The sequence below is a fragment of the Capricornis sumatraensis genome, chromosome 1, assembly GCF_032405125.1.
Source record: "Capricornis sumatraensis isolate serow.1 chromosome 1, serow.2, whole genome shotgun sequence".
Lineage (NCBI taxonomy): Eukaryota > Metazoa > Chordata > Mammalia > Artiodactyla > Bovidae > Capricornis > Capricornis sumatraensis.
Window position 1 is genome coordinate 116446838 of NC_091069.1, and position 19874 is coordinate 116466711.

The following is a 19874-nucleotide window of genomic DNA, read 5'->3' on the forward strand; positions in this document are numbered from 1 at the left end:
CGTGACCATGGCAAGAGCAGATTTTGAGAAGTAGAGGGGAAGAGAGCCTGATAAGAGGAGGTCTCAAAGAGGATAAAAGGAGAATAACTGGAAATATGAATATAAATAAACACCTCCTTGCTGGGGTCCAGCCCCAGTGGATCCAGGGTAATTCAAAGCGGGGATGAAGTCAGCAAGAAAAGACTTATTTATTCAGAAATATAAATAGAGATTAGGAAAGAATAGTGTAGTAGGAAAATTAGTGGAGAAAAGATGTTGAATAACTTGGTTTACGGGGAAAACCAATAAAACTCCAAGACAAGGAGTTTGCACAGTCTACATAGGCCACCGGTGCCCACTTGAATAGCGGAGGGTGCCCCGCCTTGGGCTCCCTCTCGCGTGGGTCTTAGAAGCCAGGGCAAATAAATAGACACGGTGAGCCTCCAAGCTCCAGATGGGAATTCAGCGAGAAAAGGGAGAAAAGAAAGACATGGGGGAGCCAAGCATCGGTGCCAGATCCACAACTTTATTTTCAAAAGCAGCTTATATACCCCAAGTTGTACATAAAGGAATAATGGAATATGCAGAGTTATGCAGGGGCAGCAGTCCTGACCCTTATTGAGACCAGGCTTTCTTTTTGCATACCCTCCCATATCCGAAAGGTCTTAGGTGGTTTTACGTCATCTTATGGCCAGGGGGCCTGTTAACATTTTTATGGCTCTCTTCCTAGATAAATGTCTATCAACCAGAAAACTTTTTTTCCCTTGAAGTGTTTTTTCTTTAACCTGCATCACCCTCAAAGTACTAAATAAAGTTACATTCCTGTAGAACAAAGGTGCAATGGGTTATAACAAATAAAGTACTTAACTCAAAGATCTAATGTTGCTAATGCCAGGGCTACTACCTGTTTTTTCTATATACCAACTATATCAACAAATAAAAGATATGAAAACTTGGCGGCAAGTATTGGCTCAACAAATGAAACCCTTAATCAGTCCTATTCTAATGATTTTGACTCCTTGGAAGCCCCTACATTCCTAGGATGTTTTAAGCTTCCTGTGCCTCTAGCAGTTGGGAGGCCACAAAAAATCACATGCACAGCTGTAAGTCTGGCAGGCAGGCTAGAAAGCCATCAGAAGGGTTTTTGGACTGAAACGCTTTTATTATGCCCAGGAGATTTCTTATCTAAAAGCTCTAAATTAACCTTTTCCAGAAAAAAGTGGTAGGAGGACAGCCCCCTGTTAATGTCAGAAGAGTAGGTGGAAAGCATAACACAGTAAAGCAGGCAGACTCTGGTTTTGGGGCAGATGCATGAGCAGATCCAGTGAGGTTCCCTTAAGGCCCAACTTGCCTTTGCCTGTCGGGCCCCTTAACCTCATGACCTTTGCCACGGGTAAGACTCCCCGTGCTGGCTCCCGGCACCTCCTCTAAAGGGTTCTCTCCAAGAAGAACAGAAAGATAGAGTCAGAGCTGCAAGAGCATATAGGACAAGGGTGGGTTGTTTACATGGAAGATCCCATGGTTCCTTTGAACGCTAACAAAAATGGCACAGTGTAAGTAGAGGTGACAGTGCAGGAAGAGAGAAGGCATTGAAAAGTAGAGGGAAAATGGAAACTAATGATGAAATAGAGGAATTGGCTCTAGATAAAATGAGGGAGAGCAGATCAACCATGGTCACTGGAGATTAAGGCAGAGAAAAGATGTATTAGATTTACTAAGGGAACATATCAAGTTCTTTTTTGGATTGTTTTTTATTTTTCAGGGAAATACAAAGCACAGTTGAGACTGAGAAATGGGGAGATAGTGGAGGTTTGGGAGAAAGCAGAGGTATAAACTAGCTAGTCACCTGGGACAGTTTTTAATTCTCTGTCCTCTCTGTGGAATGTTTCTGGCAGAAACCCCCTGTCAAATCCATGAGAGCCTTTGTCATGGCTACAGACGGTGATGGAGAGGGGAGCTCGCATTCTAAATCTGGTTAATTCCATCTTCTCTAAGACCTCAACCTTCTGGATAAGCCTAGGAATGAGGACCTCACACAAGATGGATGAATACTGATTCCTTCCATGGGAGTTTTGGCCCTGGAGATGAATGAGTCTGTCTCCTTCTGGAAAGTCTTGATTGGTGGAAATGCAAATCCTTATTTCATGTCATGGGAAAATGAGAAGCACATCTGTGGGGGTGTGGCTGGGGAAAAATAAAGCATATGTGCATAAATACAAAGTGAGAGAATCCTGAGTGCCTTGTTAACCCTAATTCTGGGCATTCCTGAATCCTAGACCTTCAATTGCAAGAGAATCCTTAATAGCTCTTGTTATTGTTCAGTTACTAAGTTGTGTCTGACTCTTTTGAGACCCTATGGACTATAGCCCTCCAGGCTCCTCTATCCATGGGATTTCCCAGGCAAGAATAATGGAGTGGGTTGCCATTTTCTTCTCCAGGGGCTCTTCTCAACCCAAGGATAGAACCTGAGTCTCCTTCATTGGCAGGTCGATTCTTTACCACTGAGCCATGAGGAAGCCCTTTTAATACCTTACCATACCCCTTTTGGCTTGACATACTTTGACTTTGGTTTCTATCACATGCAACTAGAAGATTTCAAAGTAAGCCATGCTCCACCATGGCCAAACTTGTGAATAAGCAGAATAGGCACTAAGGGTATACAATGTGAGAGATTCAGGAACGTGAAACTTCTTTAGCAAAGCATCTTCCCCCAACTCACCAACCATGATTTACAAAATTCCACAATGAGGGTGAAAGGCAATTACCATTTACAGAGCATTTCAGGAATCCAACCCTAAGCTAGGTATCTTAAAAATATTATCTCATTAAGACATTAATATTATCTCATTAATCCTTTAGCACTGGAGAAAAGCTTATTCTTCCAGAACCCATGGAAGAAATATCTCTTCCTAAAATACATACATATGTGTCTAAAATATTATTGCATATGCTATTGTTCTAACTTAAGGTGAGAGTACATTGTGATACTTATAAATATTGTTTTTATTGTTCAGTCACTAAATCATGTCCAATTCTTTGTGACCCCATGGACTTCAGCATGCCAGGCTTCCCTGTCCTTCACCATCTCCCAGAGTTTGCTCAAACTCATGTCCATTGAGTTGATGATGCCATCCAACCATCTCATCCTTTGTCCCCTCCCTTCTCCTCCTGACTTCAATCTTTCCTAGCATCAGAGTCTTTGCATCAGGTGGCCAAAGTATTGGAGGACTTTAGCATCAGTCCTTCCAATGAGAATTCAGGGTTGATTTTCTTTAGGATTGACTGGTTTGATCTCCTTGCAGTCCAAGGCACTCTCAAGAGCCTTCTCCAGCAGTTCAAAAGAATCAATTATTTGGTGCTCAGCCTTCTTTATGGTCCTGCTCTCACATCTGTACAAGACTGCTGCTGCTAAGTCACTTCAGTCGTGTCCGACTCTGTGTGACCCCATGGACAGAAGCCCACCAGACTCCCCCATCCCTGGGATTCTCCAGGCTACTGGAAAAAAAAACACAGTTTTGACTATGTGGACCTTTGTTGGCAAAGTGATATCTCTGCTTTTTAATATTCTGTCCAGGTTTGTCATAGTTTTTCTTCCAAATTTTAAAATTATGATTAAATGATAAGAATCAGAGAGGTAAGAAAATGTGAATTCTTGAGCTAGAGACCAAGACATTGAAAACAAGATTACAGTAGACAGGGCTGGAAGTGTAGTGGCAGCCATAAAGAACACAAGAGCAGACAGAGGTAAATCAAGCATAAAATGAAAAGCTGTAGGCAGTTGCTGAAAGAAACACGTCCAGATGTATAAAAAAGTATCTGGGAAGGAGAGAGCCTGGTGTGTGGCAATGCCTATTACTGGAATCAGTTATTGCTCAGTATGTCAGTTGAGTTTTCTCCACTGGATTATAAGGTTGGAAGGGATTACACAAAAAGGAATGTCCTTCGTTATCATAAGTTCAAAAGAGAAATATTCGCCTGGATTCAGACTGAAAGCCAGCCGTGGAAGAAGTATGTGATATTAAAAAATAAATGCCCATAAAAGCCAACTCTATCTCATGGAAAGCTTTTTATTTGCAGTTAGAATAAATAACAGGATGTTGTACTTATTGAAATTTAGCCACCAAACAGAAAGATATCCAATGTATATACATTTATACAATATATACATGAGATAGATATTGGATATCTCTTTGATTTGGTAGCAAAATTAAAATGTACAAATATGAATATAAATAAATATGTATATTTATGTGTAATACTTTATAAATATTATTATAATTATTATTAAGGAAGAATTCCTGGGAAGGATTCAATGTCAAAGGGGCAAGGCTGTCATTTGAGATGGATAAATTCTTTAGCAATGAGTTCCCTGCAGAGAAAAAGGTCAATAGTAAAATCCTTACACTCACCCCAGGTTTGGAACTAGGAAATCTACCCATTTAAACTACTTATTGGATAGTTTAAATCTTTGTTCTAGAATTTTGCTTTTCCCAGCATTCAGGCTGTGCTGAAGGAGAGCTGTTTACAATCTGAGAATGTGTGGCTAAGTCACTTCAGTCCTGTCTGACTGTTTGTGATCCCATGGACTGAAGCCCACCAGGCTCCTCTGTCCATGGGATTCTCCAGGTAAGAATACTGAAGTGGGTTGCCATGCCCTCCCCCAGGGGATCTTGCCAACCCAGAGACTGAACCTGCAACTACATCTCCTGCATTGGCAGGCAGGTCCTTTACCACTAGCACCACCTGGGAAGCCACAGTCTGGGAAGGGTTCATCCAATTATTTGAGACTCAGTTCTTCCTTCCCAATTTTCTTTTCCCATCTGAGTCTCATTTGAGAGACTTATCCTTACGCAATTCTCTAATCAAGGTGTAGAAAAAATACTTCTGAACAAAAGGAATTATAATGCTTTTCAAAATGGCATACTCAAATGTGATTTGAAAGGAATAATCCAAAAAGTTAACATTTTGCCCATTATCACAGAGACAGAGAATGCTAGATCCGAAAATGAATTTAGGAACCACTTCATACAAAATGCTTATTTCGTTCATAGGTAAACTAAGGCCCAGCTAGCCAAAAAGACAGGGCCGTTGTTCACAGTGACCCGACCAAACAGTTAGAAGGAGAGCAGAGATGTTCCACTCACAGCACCAATTTCTTCTGAAACACATCTTCTAGGACTTTTTAAGAACTTTCATAAACTCCTGATATCATTTGAATCTACACATTAATAGCAAACATAGAAAAGATCACTAAAAAGATGATTAATTAAAAAATCTCAACAGCACATACCCTTTGTGAATGAAACTAAGCAATTCATTAAAATTGGAAGTGGGCAAAATGTATATCATAAAAGTAATGCTCTATAGTTAAATTTATCCATGTACTACATAGACGATCACCAAAGTTACCCCCCAAAACCTATTTATTATAGAGTGACCAAAAATGGCTCTGGGAAAAAAAAAAATAGCAGTACCCTAGATGGAGTGATTACTAACAAAGAATATCCAACTGATGGTCTTTTTTCCATCAAGAGTGTTGGCAGCAGAGCACAACAACAGATCTTCATCCAAGAAGATAGCTGAGAAAATATAGACTGCCTGGACAGGAACAGCAGAACCAGAAATTTGATTAAATTCAGGAACTGTTCTGAACAGAAAATGTTTGTTAAAACATAAGAATGAAGGCACTGATTAAATAGTCAAATAGGCTAGATTGCGCTGAAGTGTTCCCTTCCCTGAGATGGGGCGGGCAGAACGCAGAGACGAAAAATGTCAACCAACTAGACAGGGGTCCAGAAACTCAGACAAGGTCTTTTTCAGGGAAGTTAAGGAAGGATGGAAAGAGAGGACCCTCAGGAAGAAAGGTAAGAGGAATACAGGAATAAAGTTGAGGCAGGCACCAACAGAGAGTCCATCAAGAACACAGATTGGGTGAGTGTGTTCCTGGGTCATGATCAGATCCACCCAGTGGACAAGAGACACTGTCAGGTTCAGCTGGCCAGCTTCTTCTGTCTTAACAGACCCTCTGATGAGACAACCTGGGGCCTCAGCCTAACCCAGTGACCATGAATCATGTGCTTCAACACTAAACCATCTTAACATAATGCCAAATGGAAGTGAAGAAAATAGGGTGCCTGCCCAAAGGAGCAGAAATAATGGGCCAGCTCTCCCTTTGGTGCATTAACCTTCAGGGGAGAAAAGAGCTTTAAGGACAGAGGATACAGCAGCTTCTCAGGCATTAAGAAGATTAAGGGAAATAGTATTGGACTGAAGCAGAGAGGAAATGGTTTGCCCATCTTGGAGAGGACATTTCTGTTGCTATTACCCCTATAAACCATCTTCACCCTCGGTTCCAAATCGGACCAGGCCAACGGGATTTGTTGAGCCAATATATCAAATTTGTCCTGCTGAGGAGACTCTGGAGGGAGGCCTGGAGCCAAGGAGTGCCGTGAAATTTACCTAAGTGACAGGACACTTATAGGTGAAAATGGAGTTTTTAGCTGCCACTGTAGACAACAAAGCTAAAATGATGCTAATTAGAAAGCCTACACCTTTAGCTCCAGGAAGAAAGGAAGATTCAGAGAGCAGACCAATGTCCACCTAAAGTCTTTATTACCAGGCTGGAACTTGGGTGAAAATGTCTTGAACACAATCAGAAAATTCAGAGATTTCCAGCACCATTAGGCGGACATGAGGACTACAATAATGCACTCCTTCCACATTCACTGGATTAAGAATGATCAAGGTCACACAAATATTGCAAAAGCAAATAAATTGTCTACTTAGCTCTAAGGCAAGAGGATGTAGGAAGATATTCAGCAGCTGAGTAAACCCTGAGAGGCCCTGAGGGGCCCCCTTCGGCATGGAAAGCTTCCCTTCCATCATCCTCAGGATGTTGGAGGCATAAATTGTGCTTAGCAAAGCCATAGGAGTCATCCAAACTTCTCACTGTAATGTGGTCACCTTCAACAGCCCACAGCCAAACACATTCTACTGATTTATGCTCTTGAGGGTTCACAGCAAGTTCATCTTCTTCAAGTGGACCAGCTAAGCCCTCCCTCTCCCCAACCAAACTTCTCTGTCTCAAGTAGGGTTTCTCAGGAAGTAGGCTGTAAGAGTTTAATGTGCAGAATGTTTACCTAGGAGAGGCTTAAGTTTCAACACTGGGGCAAAGAAGGAAAAGAAGCAAGATTTGGCCGAAGTTGAGCCATGACTCAGATCTGTGACAGCCTCAGTCAATGTCATGGCAGTTCTGATGTAAGATGTGTCTTCAGAGTTGTCCTGAGCTGGGGCAAGATGGCCAGAACTTTAAACCCTCCCTGATCAGTCACTGGATGTGGGCTACTCCAGGAAAGGGTGCAATCAACAGACAGGGCAGCTTATTGTGGCTCAGCAGTCTCTGAGGAGCTGACAGCTGAAGGCTGGTATTGACAGTATCCCAGCAGCTAGAGCAGTAGATTCTTCCTTAAAGGCAGATCTGGATATGGCACAACACATTGTCCATCATATGCTGTCCACGTGTTTCCTAAATTCCCACACAACTCCAGGAAGCAAACATGGAATTGAAGTTTGAACCTCCCCAACCTTTTTCAAAGCAGAAACCATAGGAGGAAAAGAAAAAATGCCAAGCATGAAAAATGTTTTGATGCTAAGCACCTTGAAGAATTAAAGTAATAGCCTCTGGTGTTGCAATTATGAGACAAAGATTGAAAGGTGGCTTGGCTTTAAAACAATGATGGCATCACCAATGAGAGGGACATGAGTTTGAGTAGGCTCCAGGAGTTGGTGATGGACAGGGAAGCTGGTCCCATTGCTGTAGTCCATGGGGTCTCAAAGAGCAGACAAGGCTGAGCGACTGGACTGAACTGAACTGAATGTCTTCCCTTTGTCCCCCTTCTGTGAAACGTTCACAAGTTTCACTCAATCAGTGACTTCCTGTTGAGGGTCTGCTATGTGATCAGCATTGCACTAGATCCAGCTGTGGGAGATGCTAGAGAAACACTCAACAGGATCTCTAACTTTGAGGACGTTTTGGTCTATACGGGAAGGGAGCATAAATACACAAGGGCATAGGAGAACATCTTTTTGCTCAACTACAAGCTCTTGGCAGGTTGAGAGAGCATAGTATAACGTGGTATAGCAAATTTTTACTTAATTACAGTATGAACTTGGTCACATTGATGTGACATTGATCAAGGCAGTTACATCTCTAAGGACCAGTTTCCTTTTTTATACTAAAGTATGGTTGATGCATAATATACAAATTATAGGTGTACAATGTAATGATTCACATTTTTAAAAGGTTATACTCCATTATAGTTATTTTAGAATATTGGATATATTCCCTAATGTTATACAGTATATCCTTGTAGCTTATTTTATACCTAATAGCTTGTACCTCTTTTCCTCCTACCCCTAGACTGCCACCTCCACCCCCCCATCTAGCATACTTAGCTTACCAGTGTGTTGTAAAAATTAAATAATTCAAAGGTTGTAAGCATGCTTTGTAACTTATGAGAGGCAATGCAGACATTTGCTGCTCCCTTCATACCCCACTCTTAGTGTGTCAGACAAGGAAGAGAACACCGCTGGGCTGGAGAAGTTCGATTTCAGAGGAGAGTCGAACATTCGAGCAAGGGCTGCGAACTGGCTGTTTCTGTGATGTATTCTGGGTGACGTTAGTCTTGTCTCTTCTAAACACCTTTAGAAGGGGTAAATCATTCTAAACATGTTCCAGGTTTAAACCAGGCACATCCTTCCCACTGTCTATAAAGCCCACTGATGAAGAAGCACTGGGAACACAGCGGGGTCAAAGTGTTTGTTACCGAACTTATTGCGGCAGCACAGAGCGCACGTGACAGGAACTTCCTACGGAAGTGGCCTGTATGGGCAGAGTCTGAGGAAGACGGAGCCAGGAACCTGGGGTGGGCTGGCGGCTGTCGGTAGGAGGGTATTTTCATGACTGATTAGCTTTTTATGCTTTATCGAGGAGGTGGGAGGGTTAAACTGAGGTTTAGAGTTGTCATGGGTAAACAGTAGAGTGGGGAGGGGAGGAGGCTTAGTCATTCTTGTATGGGTAGCATGGCCTTGTCTTGTCCCAAATGTGGTCACAGTGCAGCTCTGTCTGAACACTGTATCTATTCTGTGAACAGGTTTATGATCCTCCAGAAAGGTCACAGCCTTGCTGGCAACAAAGCCATTTTCTTTATTTCTCATATCTTCCATACCACCACATGTACACATCTGCATAACTCTCTGGGTTTCTTTAGATGCCTGAATTTTCTACTCTTATGGGCAGAATTGTGTCCCCCCAAAATGCATATGTTGAAGCCCTAATCAAAGTATGTTAGACTGTGACTGTATTTGGAGATGGGGCCTTTAGAGAGGTGATCATATTAAATGAAGCTATTAGGATGGACTTTAATCCAGTCTGACTGCATCCTTATAAGAAGAGGAGAGAAGAACACGTGGAGAGACATCATTGATGGACCACACAGAGGAAGGACCTCGTGAGGACACAGGAAGAAGATAGTCATCTCCATGCCAAGCAGAGAGGCCTCAGAAGAAACCAAGCCTGCCAGCACTTTGATCTTAAACTTCCAGCCTCCAGAACTGTGAGAAAAAAATTTCTGTTGTTTAAGCCCTTCAGTCTGTGGTACTTTATTATGGCAGCCCTAGAAAAGGAATACAGTTACCCTCCCTTCATTGAAATAGGACATCTTGTGAGTGACAGTCCAGGCTGAGAGAAAACTAACTCTGCCAGGAGAAAGCTTTAGAGGAACTGATATAAAGAATGGTTTTGCTCCTTGGAAGAAAAGCTATGATAAATCCAGACAGCATATCAAAACGCAGAGATATCACTTTGCTAGCAAAGATCCTTATAGTCAAAGCTATGGTTTTTCCAGTAGTCAGATACGGATGTGAAAGTTGGACCATAAAGAATACTGAGCACCAAAGAACTGATGCTTTCATATTGTGCTAGAGAAGACTCAAGAATTCATTGGACTGCAAGGAGATCAAACCAGGCAATCCTAAAGGAAATTAACCCTGAATATTCATTGGAAGGACTGATGCTGAAGCTGAAGTTCCAATACTTTGGCTACTTGATGTGGAGAGCTGACTCATTGGAAAAGACCCTAATGCTGGGAAAGATTGAGGCCAGGAGGAGAAGGAGATGACAGAGGATGAGATGGTTAGATAACACAACCGACTCAAAGGATATGAATTGAGCAAACTCCAGGAGATAGTAAAGGATAGGGAAGCTAGGTGTGCTGCAGTCCATGGGGTCACAAAGAGTTGGACACGACTTGGCGACTGGAAAACAACAACTTGAAGCATGAATTAGAATGTGGCCAGCAGAGAAGGAGGAAAGAGAAGGAGGAAAGGCAGAGAATCTGAAAGTGTGTGGTCCCTATACCAGTAGCATCAACCTCATGTGGGAACTTGTTAAAAATGCAAATTCTCCCCACGCCCCACGCCCCCCCCCCTCCCGTCTTACACAGACTAAATCAGAATCTCTGGGATAGGGCTCAACTATCTGTATTCAACAAGCACTCCAAGTGATGCTGTTGCTGGCCAGGGTTTAAAAACCACAGCCCTACGGTAGACGAGAAGGCTCCCAGATGCAATCATGAGTAGTTCAGTGTAGCTAATAAATACTAGCATGACTCAGAAAGGTTTAAAGAGAGAAGTAGGCATTGACTGAGGCCTTGAAAGAGGTAGAAGGTGGGTGGTATGAGGACGAGAAGAGGCAGTCAGGGATACAGAAATAAGGAGTGGAAGCTCCTGCCTCTGGGTTAATCCTTAGCTTAGGACTTGAGGTCTAAACACTGCAGTGCCCTAAGGTGAACATGACCCTAAAATTAAGATGCTTAGGACCAAGGGCACATTATTCTAGATTTTCTACCATGACAAAGACTTAATGAAAAAGTTCTTCAACATTCATCTGAAGTGAAAAACACTTAGAATAGTCTATCCAGAAAGTTTAAAGTTCTCAGGCTGAGAATTATGGTCATTGGAAGAGATATTTTAAAGCCAAATTGAAGAGGATGTAAAAGTTTCATTAATCGTCCAGAAAGCATCCTTTGTGTGGAATGCAACCTCGGCTTATAGGCTTTTAGTGAAATTAAATCTCTTCACACCTCGCCAAACTTGTGACTTTCCCGTATGAGGGAATTGGAGCCCACCTTCCGGAAAAGGGTTGCCTCAGTGCTCATCTGCCAATGTTTTACTGGCGAGGGGTGGGGATGGGGTAATTGATGCAGCAGCCGAAGGACAAAAACCATGAGCCCAGTGGAGGAAAAACAATCTCCATCACGATACTTTGGACTTAATGAAATTTGTTGTTAGCAAATTGAGTCCTTCAAATCTAAGATTGGAAAGTTGTAGTCAGTCTTTCATTCAGGCTGGGTTGTTTCTGTTCTTTTGTGTTTACAGAATCGATCTGAGTTGCTTTTGCTTTCCCATGCCACATGAATGCCTCTGACCAATTATTCATCCTTTCTGCCCTCCTGACAGGGATGAGTTTGTGTGCTGTAAATCATCGTCCCATTCAGTGTATTTGCTTGGGACTTGGCTTTCTGTGTTGACAGTGAGTGACTAATTTGCATGCTTCTGTCTCCTCCCTTGCTCCATACCTTGCACAGATGTGATCATTTAGGCTTTAGCTTTTCTGCATCCCTTTATAGCATGAACCCGTTTCTTCATGTTCATTTAACTGCACCCTGAGAAATTATCTATCCAAATACTTGGTGGCAAAAGGCGAGAGCAGATGGCTCCAAAACTGAAATGGGAGTTCTTCTGAAAACTCAAAGGGAAAGACTGTGTTCAGGGACTGGATTATGTGTATTTTGCATTTTTTAGTTCCCATAAAAAAGTTGACTTCCTCAAATCAGATATAGATTTGACAAAACCATTTATTCAGCAATGGCTTTTTTGCCCTTCTTTAACAGTGACATAAAATATTTGAGCATTTTCTTTCCTCACTGATAACAAAACTATTCAAATGCATGGCTATAATATTTATTTAATTAGTTTGCTGAAATCTCTCTATGGAGAAACAAATTCAACTTTACCCCTTCTTTTTTAGACATAAAATGAAGCTGACTTCTAGCGCTACAATATTTCACTGTGATCTGAGCCTCCCAAAGATGAAACCTGGAAAATACAAATTTAAAAGGCACCTCATATAAACTGTACTGTTATTTTAATCAGAAGTTCTATTCACTTTCTTTTTCTTTTTTTATTTACCAGCTTTCCTTCTGATTGTATCATAATAACTGTCTAGACACTGTTCCCAACTGTGATGGATTTTAAGAGACTGTACAAATGAGGCCAGAAAAAAGTAAATTAGCAGTACTGTGCACTAAAGTGCCTCAGTTTAAAGCATTATGAATAGAAAAAGCACTGACCACTTACATATCAGCTAAGATAGCCTACTATCTATTTTCTTCAAGGTTGTGATTAGAAAGTTCTTATCCAACTTGCTGTCCAAAGGTATAATAAATAGTGACTTACAACAGTATGTTTCTAGGTTCTCATTTAACTTTTTGTTTTATACTAGATGCATGGGAATCTAGATTTGAAGGTTAAGTTACAACCTCAGTTATAAGGGTCTTAGAGATTCGTCTTAGGAGTTTCTGACTTCTTCAGTCACTTGCAGGACTGTCATCAGATTCAAAGCCACAGTTACTAAGGTTTTACTTGAAGCAACACAACAATAACAATGACAATAAATAAAGTCAGAAACAATTCTCCCAGTTGATGCTTAATCAGTAGGAACTGGTAGAATCATAATGAAAGATTTTTCAGCAGGTTGAAAATCAGTTTATACCTTAGCATCCCCTAATCCAGGGTCTTACCACTCCTCTTCTGCAGCCTCAGTCCCTTCTCTTAATGACCTGACACCTAAAGTTTAACACCTGGCCCAGTAGGGCAAGTCCATTCATGGTACGTTCTGGTTGGCTATTACTGATTGATAAGCAAATATGCTATAAGTATTTTTCATGTCATTCCTGATTAAACTTTATCATTTACCATCTCAGCTAACGTTAGTATCCAGTACAGTCAGAGATGAAAAGTGATCTCAGAACAATTCCAACATGTGTGAAACAAAAAGCTAGAAGAAGTCATGAAGGGGGAATAAAAGAGGATGCGTTGGGAGAGGATTCCTGCTGTAAAGGCAGTGGCAACCTACTCCAGTACTCTTGCCTGGAAAACCCCATGGACGGAGGAGCCTGGTGGGCTGCAGTCCATAGGGTCGCGAAGCAACTCTCTATTTTAGCATTCTCTTTCAGGTCAACTTATCTTTGCCTGATTGCTCTATACGATTTTCTCAGAGATAGGATGACTTGCTGTGTTCTGCAGTATGTTACAAGATATATTAAGTCCCCAAGGTTAGAATTTGGGAATATTCGTAGGTGGGTAAGATTCTACCTACAAGCTTATATGGAATCAGTAGATGGTCCCCTAACCAGACCTCCTTTACTGAGCCAGGGCACCCATCCCCCAGCAGCTGGTGTTAGTTTCTTTTAGTGGTTCACAGATGCCCCCTCTTATTTTATTTTAGTGCGTGTGTGTGTGTGTGTGTGTGTGTGTGTGTGTGTGTGTGTGTGTGTGAGCCATGGAGGACACCCTCACCTGGAGATGCCTAGGACATGTTCTTCCACCACCACCAGAATATCTTGCTCCCAAGGACAGATTCTGGGCATCCCAGGTGGCTCAACTGGTTAAAAAACCCACCTGCAATGCAGGAGATGCAAGTTTGATCTCCAGGTCGGGAAGATTCCCTGGAAGAGGGCATGGCAACCCACTCCAGTATGCTTGCCTGGAGAATTCCACGGACAGAGGAGCCTGGTGAGCTATAGTCCAGAGGGTTGCAAAGAGTTAGACACTACTGAAGTGACTGAACACACACAAGGATAGATTCTCCCATTGTAGGAGAATTCTGTGGTGCCATTATGCTCCAGAGCCCATCATGCAATCAGGCTGAGCTAGATACCATGCTTCATTTAGCTGCTTCTCCTGCACTACTCTGCTGTCTTTGTGGCCTTGAAGACTTGTCCTAAATCACTCTCTGAAAGAATCCCTGTGTCAGTCGACAACCCAATACAACTCTTTTTCTTGGAGGCAGAATTAAAGGCTTTTTTCTTAAATATAAATGACATATATATATATATATATATTTTTTAGACTTTTACCAAATCTAATTTTTAGATTTTTATCAAATTTGAGGGACATTAATAATGTTTAATATTGATTTTCTACCAATTATACTATGACAAATCTAAAATAGAACATAGTTCTGGGCTTTATTCTGTTGCAATACTTTGTTTTCTTTTTGTGAGACTTTCATATTTGAAACTCATGTTTTCCCTGTTTCTGATTATCCTGCATATTCAGACATAAAGGAAAGTGTCAATACTTTGTAGATTACAGTTAGCACCTCAACTAGTAGAAAAGGCATCTGGGTAGTTTTGGCTTGCATCCCCACATCCACTGTCCACCCTTCTCCATCCAGCTGTGAGCCCCAAGACTTTAACTTCTGACGACTTCACCATCAGCCTTCTTTGGCCTCCAACTTTCAGTTCAGCCAATGGGAGACATTCATCAAGAAATTGAAGGATTAGTGAAGAATGAAAAAAAGCATCTTTATTCCAATAGCAACCTTCCTGCCAGGTCATTACAGGCAGACTCTGAAGAATGAAAAAAAGCATCTTTATTCCAATAGCAACCTTCCTGCCAGGTCATTACAGGCAGACTCTGACTCTCTACCCAAGGCCCCACTTTCTACAGGGCAGCCCTTTTCATTGAGCTATTGTTTGTTCTTGTAACTTAACTGCTCCCCACCCCGACCCCTCAAAACCCCTGCTTTTGCTGGCCCTAATGATTGCCCTATCCTTTGTTGCTTAACCCTGCCCACTTCACTGTACATGCTCTCTTCATTAAACTCCCTTCAATGGTCCCTTTGAGAGCGTGATATTATGCCTGGGCACTGGGTGAAGCAATTGAATAGCCTAACTTGGCTAACACTGGAATTGAAAATATTTCTTACTAGGGGAAAAAAATGAATCTGGTAAAAATGTGGAAGTCATTCCTAGGGTATCTGATTACTCAGGAACTCCAATACTCATTGTTACCGATTGATGTTTTGGGTTATAGTCATTCAATCATTCCTGTTTTCATTTATTCCATAACCAGTTATTGATCACTAACTAAGATTGATGCTCTGTAAGCTACGGTAACCATGCAAGGCACAGAACCATAGTGTCAGGCACAACATCATAAATTTCTCCCTGTGAATGATGCCCAGGTTACCTTTGAAGAGTGACTGTAGGTGAAAGAAAATACTAAAGAATGGAAACATTCTGACCCTTGTTTGGTACTGAAACGAGAAAGCCCAGGGATTAAAGGAATGAAAGTGATTTGTAAAACAATTGTTTTTACAATAAGCAACTGGAGTACCGCTCTGGAGAGGTTTCAACAGGTGAAGAGGTGATCAACCCTTTGTAAGGAAAAGTCAGCGCCCTAGAAAATGCCCGGTAGCTAAGTGAATAATCCTCAAGCTGTGCTGAAAATTGGGGTGAAGAAAAGCTGTGAGTCCCAAATGCTTCGGAAACAATTTCCCAGGCTGTCTTACCTAAGGGGCACGTCATTCAACAGGGACTAAACAGTCAATTTAGTGAAAGTCAGTCAAATAAAATGTTTGATATTCTCAGGACTAAAAAACCAATTGTGTGACTGAGGTTTTCATTTCTCAAGGCAGTCATTGTAGGAAGGATGTAAATTTTTCAGGTGATTGCTTTTAGAATAACACTGATGTTTAATCTCTGAGTTGTTCTTTCCATTACAGACATCTTGAAACAGAGGAAATAAATGCTGCAGAGTCGAAAACAAGTCTTCAGGGCAAAAACCTGGCTTAGGGTATCACTTAACAAACATCTCTGCATTTTGCTGCATGTTCTGTATTGCTGAATCATAGCTAAATATTTCTCCCCCAAAATGTGTTTCTTTAAATGAAAAGAGCTGGAGAAATGTTGATATAATCAAGAAAAGGTATTGAATTTAACAAAAGTAGAGAGGGTGGCCTTCATTCTTAACCCCTATCATTTGATCCAGTTTCTGGCACTTCTGATTATGCCAAGCAGATTGTTATATGACTAAAAACAACAGAAGTTACTTGTAGATGACAATAATTCCATCTATGTATAAGCAGATGAAGAGGTATCTGACAAAGATATTGACCAGTGTAGCAGATATTTGAGAGCTGGCCAATCCATGTCATGTAAATGTACTTGAAATTATATTACATGTAGATAGCTAAGTCCATGTTGAAATATAAAGATTTGCTGATATTTTTGTGAAATACAGCCATTTCTAGTCTACACTCATATTCATCACACATGCTATATGTATTCTGAAGACATTGATGGAAAATGGAAAGCATTATATGCCCAGATACAAACTGATCTTCAAGAGTGGGACTAATTAATCAACACTCTTTTGGCTAAAGCAGTCAACTATGGCACACTGTTGGTTGGCTGATCACTGTCAAATACAAGGGTTCCCTAATGTGATAAGAAATTTGGGAGTGAAGCAGGTTGTCAACACAGGGTTTCTGAGTGCCTTGGAAGTCGAACTGTATGCCATTTATCTTGATAGTTCAAAACCTAGGTCAGCGTTTGGTATACACAGGCAATGGCACCCCACTCAAGTACTCTTGCCTGGAAAATCCCATGGACGGAGGAGCCTGGTGGGCTGCAGTTCATGGGGTCGCTAAGAGTTGGACACGACTCAGTGACTTCACTTTCACTTTTCATTTTCATGCATTGGAGAAGGAAATGGCAACCCACTCCAGTGTTCTTGCCTGGAGAATCCCAGGGACGGGAGCCTGGTGGGCTGCCGTGTATGGTGTCACACAGAGTCAAACACGACTGAAGGGACTTAGCAGCAGCAGACACAGTATATAAACACTGGTTATAAATGTTTGGGGGGTGATTCAGTGTGTTTGGAGTTTTAGCAAAGAGTAACATTCATTGCACCTCTCCAGGGCATGAAAGTGTCAAAACAATAAATGACCTCATTTGACAGGATAGGAAACAGATAGGCCCACAATTTGACATGGAGGAGACAGGGATCAAGAGCATCCCCATGGAAAAGAAATGCAAAAAAGCAAAATGGCTGTCTGGGGAAGCCTTACAAATAGCTATGAAAAGAAGAGAAGCGAAAAGCAAAGGAGAAAAGGAAAGATATAAGCATCTGAATGCAGAGTTCCAAAGAATAGCAAGAAGAGACAAGAAAGCCTTCTTCAGCAATCAATGCAAAGAAATAGAGGAAAAGAACAGAATGGGAAAGACTAGAGATCTCTTCAAGAAAATTACAGATACCAAGGGAACATTTCATGCAAAGATGGGCTCAATAAAGGACAGAAATGGTATAGACCTAACAGAAGCAGAAGATATTAAGAAGAGGTGACAAGAATACACAGAAGAACTGTACGGAAAAGATCTTCACTACCCAGATAATCATGATGATGTGATCACTCATCTAGAGCCAGACATCCTGGAATGTGAAGTGAAGTGGGCCTTAGAAAGCATCACTATGAACAAAGCTAGTGGAGGTGATGGAATTCCAGTTGAGCTATTTCAAATCCTGAAAGATGATGCTGTGAAAGTGCTGCACTCAATATGCCAGCAAATTTGGAAAACTCAGCAGTGGCCACTGGACTAGAAAAGGTCAATTTCATTCCAATCCCAAAGAAAGGCAATGCCAAAGAATGCTCAAACTACCACACAATGGCACTCATCTCACACGCTAGTAAAGTAATGCTCAAAATTCTCCAAGCCAGGCTTCAGCAATATGTGAACCATGAACTTCCAGATGTTCAAGCTGGTTTTAGAAAAGGCAGAGGAACGAGAGATCAAATTGCCAACATCTGCTGGATCATGAAGAAAGCAAGAGAGTTCCAGAAAAACATCTATTTCTGCTTTCTTGACTATGCCAAAGCCTTTGACTGTGTGGATCACAATAAACTGTGGAAAATTCTGAGAAAGATGGGAATACCAGACCACCCGACCTGCCTCTTGAGAAATCTATATGCAGGTCAGGAAGCAACAGAACTGGACATGGAACAACAGACTGGTTCCAAATAGGAAAAGGAGTACGTCAAGGCTGTATATCGTCACTCTCCTTATTTAACTTATATGCAGAGTACATCATGAGAAACGCTGGACTGGAAGAAACACAAGCTGGGATCAAGATTGCCGGGAGAAATATCAATAACCTCAGATATGCAGATGACACCACCCTTACGGCAGAAAGTGAAGAGGAACTAAAAAGCCTCTTGATGAAAGTGAAAGAGGAGAGTGAAAAAGTTGGCCTAAAGCTCAACATTCAGAAAACAAAGATCATGGCATTTGGTCCCATCACTTCATGGGAAATAGATGGGGAAACAGTGGAAACAGTGTCAGACTTTATTTTGGGGGGCTCCAAAATCACTGCAGAGGGTGACTGCAGCCATGAAATCAAAAGATGCTTGCTCCTTGGAAGAAAAGTTATGACCAACCTGGATAGCATATTCAAAAGCAGAGATATTACTTTGCTGACTAAGGTCTGTCTAGTCAAGGCTATCGTTTCTCCAGTAGTCATGTATGGATGTGAGAGTTGGACTGTGAAGAAGGCTGTGCCCCGAAGAATTGATGCGTTTGAACTGTGGTGTTGGAGAAGACTCTTGAGAGTCCCTTGGACTGCAAGGAGATCCAACCAGTCCATTCTGAAGGAGATCTATCTGCCTTGGGATTTCTTTGGAAGGAATGATGCTAACGCTGAAACTCCAGTACTTTGGCCACCTCATGCGAAGAGTTGACTCATTGGAAAAGACTCTGATGCTGGGAAGGATTGGGGGCAGGAGGAGAAGGGGATGACAGAGGATGAGATGGCTGGATGGCATCACTGACTCGATGGACGTGAGTCTGAGTGAACTCCGGGAGTTGGTGATGGACAGGGAGGACTGGCGTGCTGTTATTCATGGGGTCACAAAGAGTCGGACATGACTGAGCGACTGAACTGAACTGAACTGAACTTCGTGAGAGATAAACATAGTAGGCATGATGTATTTTTCTTCCTAGAAAACCAATGGTCTCCGTTTATATCCAACCCAAAGTGTTCCATTCTTTATACATAGTCCTCAGTGGCCATCTGTGGTAAAGATGAATTTGGTCCACACTAAATGAGAGAAAAATCTCATTTTTGTTTTCTTAAATCCACTTAGTTCAACTGTGACCCATCTTTGAATTCCCACCCATGCTTGACCCCGGCCTCCAGTGCCCAGTCCCCCAGGTGTGCATGAACCTGTGTGTGCACGTGCATATACACACACACACGGATGAGGCTCTGATAAGGCAAAAATAAGAACAAAACCAAGTTCTCATCTTTGGAAAGGTCCTTCTAAGATCCTTCAATTTACTCTGTACTTTCGAGGATGCTTAGTATGGTCCTTTGTGTCTTGTAAGCTGCCCTGGGGCACACTTAGGGTGTACGGATTTCGGTGGGCCTGCAGAAATGGAGCCCCTCATTTCTGAGGACACTTTACTCTGCTGGTGCTGTCAGACTGCAGGGCTCGAGTCCTTAACACCAGCAGCCTGTGGTCCTTTTTCCCCTTTTCATTCTGACTTAGCTGTTTCCCTGCTTCCAATCCTCTCCCTCGTTCCTCACCAGCTCTGGCACTCCATTATTGCTAAAGGCTGAGATATTTTATATAGAACAAAAAAGAAGATTTGGGTTTCCTATGGCTTGTGTTTTTGGCCAGGCTAACATCATCCATGCAGCAACAAATTTCAAAGCCTGGATTCTGCCTTGAAACACAGCAAGGAAAAGGCAGAAGTAAAACAAATATGACT